Source organism: Fulmarus glacialis, unplaced genomic scaffold (assembly GCF_000690835.1).
Source record: "Fulmarus glacialis isolate BGI_N327 unplaced genomic scaffold, ASM69083v1 scaffold3929, whole genome shotgun sequence".
NCBI lineage: Eukaryota > Metazoa > Chordata > Aves > Procellariiformes > Procellariidae > Fulmarus > Fulmarus glacialis.
The window spans coordinates 213,087-220,258 of NW_009231280.1; positions in this window are offsets into that span (position 1 = coordinate 213,087).

The window sequence follows — 7,172 nt, forward strand, 5'->3', positions numbered from 1 at the left end:
AGAAAATGGCGGCTGCTGAGGGCTGGAGACACTCTGTGGGGTTCCCCATGGCAAAGGGGGCAGGGACACCCCCGACAGATGGCAGGTGGCCGATGCCAGGGCAGGGACACTAAGAAACAGCAGCAGAAAAATTTTAAGAATCAGAGAATAGCTGCAACAGCAGCAGAAAGAAACTCATGCAAATATTATCCCCAACATCCCCCACTGCCTGTCACCCCACCAGAAGAATTTTAAAGGACTGGCTATAAACCACAACAAAAATCAGGGAAACGAGTCTGGGGAAGAATAGGTGTTTATGGGAGTGTGTCCTACTTTTTTGTCTCAACACCCAAATGGAGATCAGAATTTGTGTTGATAGCAATAAATTAAGCAAAATTCTTCAACTCAAGACTGCAACACCTCTTCAGCACCTGTGTAGGACCTAAGGCATCCAGGATTTCGATGCCAAGTAACAGAGCGGCCTTGCAATACATGAAGGTTCAAGAAAACATTTCTGAATTAGTTTTCATAATGTGCATGATATGTAAGAAGAAAAGCCAGAGTGACCTGGTTTAAAATGACACTGATACTCCTGGAAACGATCCACAGACCATGCTCCTGGTTTCACCTCTTAAACCATCACCAGCTCCTGAGGAGGCAACCTCTCGACTGCACACCCACCCTTATGTGTTCCCTATAAATAGATATGAAGGCTAATTTAAGATACACTTTTAAGACCCCAAGCTCTGCCAAGTGTGGGCCATTTAAAGCATTTCAGCCAGGCCAGGAAGACATTCATTTAGGAATAATCACATAGCTACATCTGTAAGATGCTGCACAATAAGTCTGTGAACCTCATGGACAGTTTAATTACATTATTTCCTGACAGCTAGGCTCTTATAACCTAACCTTCTTGAGCATCAAAGCAATAAATAAAAAAAGCCAGTTTCTTCTCTTTTTCTATACATGCAGGCCTCTTTCTTCTCTTTTTCTAGATGTGTGGGCTTCGTTGCCCTTTAGAGCATTTGGGTCTTCTTGTCTTCATTAGTGAAAGCAGAACTTCATGGTTATAATGTACTATATTAATCCTTAAAAATGAGTTTTAAGTCCATATTCAGATGCCAAAATACTTTCTCTTGCCATATTGATCAGGGGAGAATTCCTGTGCCTCCCAGCGGTGCCAAGTTGGAGAAGCTGAAACAGCCTCGAAATGCTCCCTATCAAAATTGGCAAGCAAAATAAAGAGGAAATTTGTGCAAATGCAAAAATATTCCATTGGAACATACTGCCTTCAATTATTTTTGGACCCATTCTAATGTTCATGGAGGAAGCAAGAGGAATAGTAACTGCGTATCCAGTGTCGGCAGCAGGAAACTACAAATAGCACAGCACACCATGTTCCAGTTTCAGCAGCGGCAGGCTTCAGAGCTGTTTCCTTACAGTCAGGAGCAGACGGACTGTGAGGCGACTGCTGCCAGAGTCTGGAAACATAAACCAGGAACTACGCCATCACTTGGTTAATGTTCTGCCCTCTTGCACTGAAAGGTCACAAGTGTGTTGGATGATCCAGTGCAAATCAGACAGAAAGTGGCCCCAGACTGCTGTAACTATGCTATAGGGCACACTTAGCATGAAGGAAATGCGCAGGTCTTCCTCATTCCTAGCTGCAGCAGTGGAGCAAGGCATTGCTATTGTTTTTACATTCCCATCAAAAACATCAGGTTCAATTCCAAGTGCTGTGAAGGCAACATATTTCGCTGCCTGAAAAAAAAAGCAGTTTTGGCAGCACAGGCCAGAATGAATTAATAAAGAAAGATGGAGAGCACTGAGAAACCCAATTTACACATCAGATCAGGACTCTCACTGCAGGACAGGCTTTCTGTGTGACGGGAAGCAAGGCAGTTAACCCCTGTGGTTTTTAATTCCCAATTTTTAGCTTTGAAATTTGCATCCTTTGTACTTTCATTTTGCTGCTCCAAAGCCAATCCAGCTCAACAGCAATCAATTTCTGGCAGATGATTGCCCTTCCTGATGGACAGCTGTCCACATCTGAAAAATCAGCACCACAAATGCCTCCAGAAGATTTTTATGTGCTTTGCTTGTGGATTCTGAACTCCGATCATGGAAGTGTTATGGGAGGAAGTTTGTACCCTTAGAGCTGCCAAACCAGCAACAGACTCATTGCAGCGGAAACAGAAACGTCAATGGTAGGCTCCGAAAGCAGTCCTGCCCCCTCCTCCACAGGGAAAGAAATGATGGTTGCAACAAGGTTAGGTGACATCCACCACTAGAATAACATCCACCAGGAAGAGGATTTCTGATATAGATTTATCCAGTTCCCTGTACTGCTCTGCTCAGCAGGCAAGGCAATCCCACACTTCCTCAAACCAGATGGCAAAACTGGGTTTGTAGCTGCTTTCAGTTGTAGGAGCAGCACAAAGCAGTTGGTGCGTACTTGTGAATTTGTCCTGTTGTTATTAGATTTGTCCCCAAGCTTTCTACTGGAAAGGCAGAAATGCAAATGTTCGCAATGCTATTGGTACATAGGGGAAGACCCCCTGTGGCCTTGACTGATAAATAAGAAAGTAGCAGGATACAAGCTTGACACTGTGAAAAAGCTGCAAGCTCCTTCGGAACACCACTAATAATGAAGACATTTTGATTTTACGGTCCAATTAGCAGAAATGAGCTCTGTTTGTGCTTTGAGGGAAGATAAAAACTCTCTAATAATCTCCTGGTCTTGCAAAAATCTGTTCTTTCCTACAAATACCAAGAACAGGATCTTACTAAGTGTGACCGGCAGTGGTCAAAGTAATGAACAGTTCCCACAGAGCCCCCTGTGATTACTTCCTGCTCCGGCAACTCTTCACTTTAGATTGAGGGCAACAAATTGTGGATGGCATTAGCAACCTGTCAGAAGCCTACTTCATACTAAACAGAGCAGATGTCAGCTAGCTGCATCTTTAATTCAGAGCTATAGCCTACAAAGACTGCAAGTCCCAGCATGCAGGTTCCTGAACTGAGAGCTATAGGCTAGCAGGATTCATCTTCCTGTTAAAAATGAAGTTTTTTTGCAAGTAATTTATCTTTATAGATGCTGAAGAGGATTTACACCACAGTTGCCCAATAATTCTTTCATGTCCATGACTAGGTGAGGGGGATTGCAGATTTGACACAGTTTAGCTGCCACTCTCGGAGCCTTCCAAAGTGGAGGGTGCTGATCCCACTCTGAAAACTCTTTAGCATGACATCTATGCTCACAGCATTCAAGGAACTGTCAATACACACTCTGTGCATAACCACCCCTTGGTATAATATTTTTTCTGCTTCTAGGCAAACTTTGTTCTTTTGTTTGTTTAAAAAAAAAAAAGAAAAAAAAAGTCTGAGACCAGGTAAACCCAGTAATTTGGGGAATCCATGGGGCTATTCCTGTTTTGCTACCACCGAGCTTCAGAAAAAAAATCAGTAAAGATGCATCCAGAACATCATACTGTTTATTAAGCTGCATCAGAACACCTCATAGTGGCTTATCCGTGACAGAGAGCACTGATGTGCTTCAAGACAAAGCAGGAGCAGTACTCAGTAGCAAGAGTTCAATTATTTTAAAATGCAAAAAAAAAGAAACATGACAGAGAACACATTTGAATAAACACTGGAAATTAATGAAAAACTGCTGTTACAATAGAGTTATTGCTACATGCTTTCAATTCTCACCTGTTTTATTAGAGCCTCCTTTGTTCTAAGATGTGTGAAGTAATTAAATAAAAGTGATTAGAACTGGCATAGGTTCATTTGGGGAAATACAGGGATTTTTAAGAATGGATATACAGTTTCTCCCTTTGGAATGAATTTCCTGTGTTGATCCTTCGTCCTTGATTGATGCTATTAGAAACGTCTTGCACAAAACATCTTAAGTGAAGCAGAATATTCCCAGTACTATACTAAATCAACCCAAGTCATGTGTGGATACATATCTGTATTCAGTAGGAATACTTCCATACCCTTACATCTCCAAAGGCATTTTTCAACTGCAAATCTGCATTTCTTTGCTGGAAACAGCCAATACCACAGCCATATTCAGTACCTTACTGTGCTAGGTGCCATACAAACATACACTTAACTATTGTTTATGCACCCAGCTCAGTCTCAATTTAAGCCCCCTCTCCATATCTTCCATACAATTACCCTTCCAACATTTTAAGATCTAATATTGTAAGATGGTGTCTGCCAACTCAACAATTTAGGGACCTATCTGCACGCATTTTCTGTGTTCTGCCTCATATTAGAAATTCTGTGTCAGAGCAAACACTTCATGTTGAACATGGGGCTTGTCCTTTCTGTTGTTTTAGTTTCAGAGTGGGCTCAAGTACAAAGGATGGCACGAGATGATGATCTTCTATTCACGTGGCAGTTTATTTAGACTGATAGCTGACTTTCCTTCCCAGCATTGGCATCCCAAGTCTGATTTTATTAATGGGGAAGAACAGTTGTCTAGAGAGAATCTCTAAATGAAAAAAGGCACCATATGCTAAGGGAAACTTCAGATTACAAAAGAAAACATTTTTCACTGGCAGTATGAGAGAGTAGATGCCAGATATGGAAACAAGGTTTCAGGAGAGAACAGACACTATGTGCTCTGTGCAAGAGTCCATATGCATGAGAAAAGACAGAGAAAAAGACGCTAAAGCAACTTAAAATACTTTCACTAAATGTTGCTCTTGAGCAACGTTTATTCCAGATCCATAAATACTGAGATCTGTATATTTCTTCTATAGCTTAAAAATAAGAACCAATTGTGTCAGGTACATTTTCAAAGCTTGTTTTTCATATATTAGGACTATTGGAAGCCCTAGCAAATCAGGCTGCCCCTAATGTTGCAAATGTGTACGAACATAACAGGAATATTGGGAGGGGGGGCACCAGCACAGACAGCTGGAAATAAGGTCCTGTTTCTGTAAGCGGGTGGCAAAGTTGCTAACCCTGCCATCAGCTAGATAGTGGCTATACAGCTCCGGGATGTAGGGCTCTAACAGCACTGGCTCACTGAAACCTGTCTGGGAACTCTTAGAGAGACAGTGAGTCTTTCACTAATTTCAGTAGAAGCTGGGATTCTCTCTGCTTTACAGGACCAGGCCTCTGTCTTTTTAGCAGACAACTCAGGGAGACCTTGAGCACCAAAATGCAATCAGGTCAGGGGATGCAGTTAAAACTAGCCTGAAATTGAGTTGTTTCACCCGATGAAGAGACAAGCAGCTGCTTTGGGCTGAGAGGGGTAGGTACCACCAGCAAATTGGGCCCTTGTGATCTCTGAGAACTCTTTTTCTGGGACTATGGGTAAGGGATTTCATTTATGCTTAGCAGTAAATTCTTGGTCAATCTCCTTATAAAGCCCTCTGCAAACACTTGCATGTTCACAAACACAGACCCCGGTTCAGTGCCTTTCCCAGTCAGTATCTGTACCCCAAGGCCTCTGTCTTTTGTCTGCACAGACATTTGGAATGGACTAAGGATGAAAGTAACATGCTTAAATGTGCCTCACTTAGACCCTCAGTCAAATGTCTCTGCAGAAGACACTAAGCTTATTGACTCCTTTTATTGAGGAAGTCTTATGGAGCTTACCTCAGGTCTAACAACACTCGCCGTGTTCAAAATCTCCAGGAAAGCTCCTTACTGTGATGCTCACTTACTGTGCTGTTATGATATCCGTGGTGTAAGTACTTAGATGGAAAATCCAGGGCATGCTGAGTTCTATAAACCAATGCGGTGTTCATGTAACTTAAATGAAATCTAAATCCTGTACAGAAATCCATGTCTTATCCATGCTTATTATGCCTGTATGATTATTACTCTAACTGTTAAATACCATTCATTCAGTAACAAATCCTTTCGCAGTGAAACAGCACAGGGGGCATATGTACTTCTCCTTGGTGCAAGACACTAAGGATGTGCTCTCATTATGAATCCTGATTCTGGTTCTTTTCCCTCTTAATATGCTTCCTGCCTCCTCCCAGTTCTAATTAACCACCTCCCCAGAACTCAATCGCTTTATATTAATTTCACATATGACAGCTCCCTCCGTCAGCTTCTCAGTACTTTCCTCATTGGTTTCCCAGTCTTATTCCCTGGGACACATCTCCCTTACAGTAATTTCTAAGCCAACATTTCACATGAAATCTTGGAGGCAATTGTATATATGGCACGTAGAACAGATCAAAGAAACCGAGTGCTTCCAGCAGTGAAATAAGAGAGGGGAAATGATCCTTTACTAAGTGGATTTTATCTCAGTCAGAGGAGTCTGTCCCAGGTGCTATGCCTTTTGGCATTACACAAATCCTTAAGGGTTAATATGACATGTCGTAAATGGGAAAACTCTATCATCTGCTTATGTATCACATCCACGGTCTTTTGACACTGCTAGAAGAAGAAAATGTAGAGGTGATGGGAAATGAAGAAGGAAGTGAAGGTGTTGCTGATCTTTTTAATCTTTCTTATGCTGCTTTTCCAGAAAGTCAGCTAAGACCCATTTCTAGGAAATGCTTCCTCACACAGCATCACTTGACTAAAGGAGAAGCTACAATTTCTCTATTTAATGGAATGTAATAAAATAAAGTGCTTCCTATTAGCAAGAAGGATCATATCATCAGATTTGTAATGCCTTTTATTACAGAACATACAGCATCAGAATTTTTAAGTGCAGTATAAGGGGAAGTAATGTATGAAACAGTTAAAGTGGATATGTATCATACAATCACAAATGCACTGATAGCTTCCCTTCTCTCAAACATCAAGATATCAATGTTTCTTTCTTAAAGCCATCTTTCCCCCCCCCAAACCACAGCATAAACTTCTAGATTTTGCATTCTATTGTTCCATCAAAGTCATCCTGCATCTTTTTGGACAAAGAGTAGCTTGCAGAGCATTCCTTCCTTCTGAGGAACATGAACCTTTGGCAGGTGTAATACTCCAATAACAGTGTGAGTATGGTTCAAATACTCAGATTATATACTTCTTGGATAATCTTCTCTCCCACTGACTTTGCTATGGAGCTAGAGCTTCTATGTATTTTTCTAGACTAACTCTGTATGGTGTTAAGTTAGATTCTAAACCAGGAACTCCCGAATTTCATCTGGCACTTCAAAATAAGGGTAAATGGGTATATTGGCATTTTTGATCATGGGGAGGTTTACATGGCA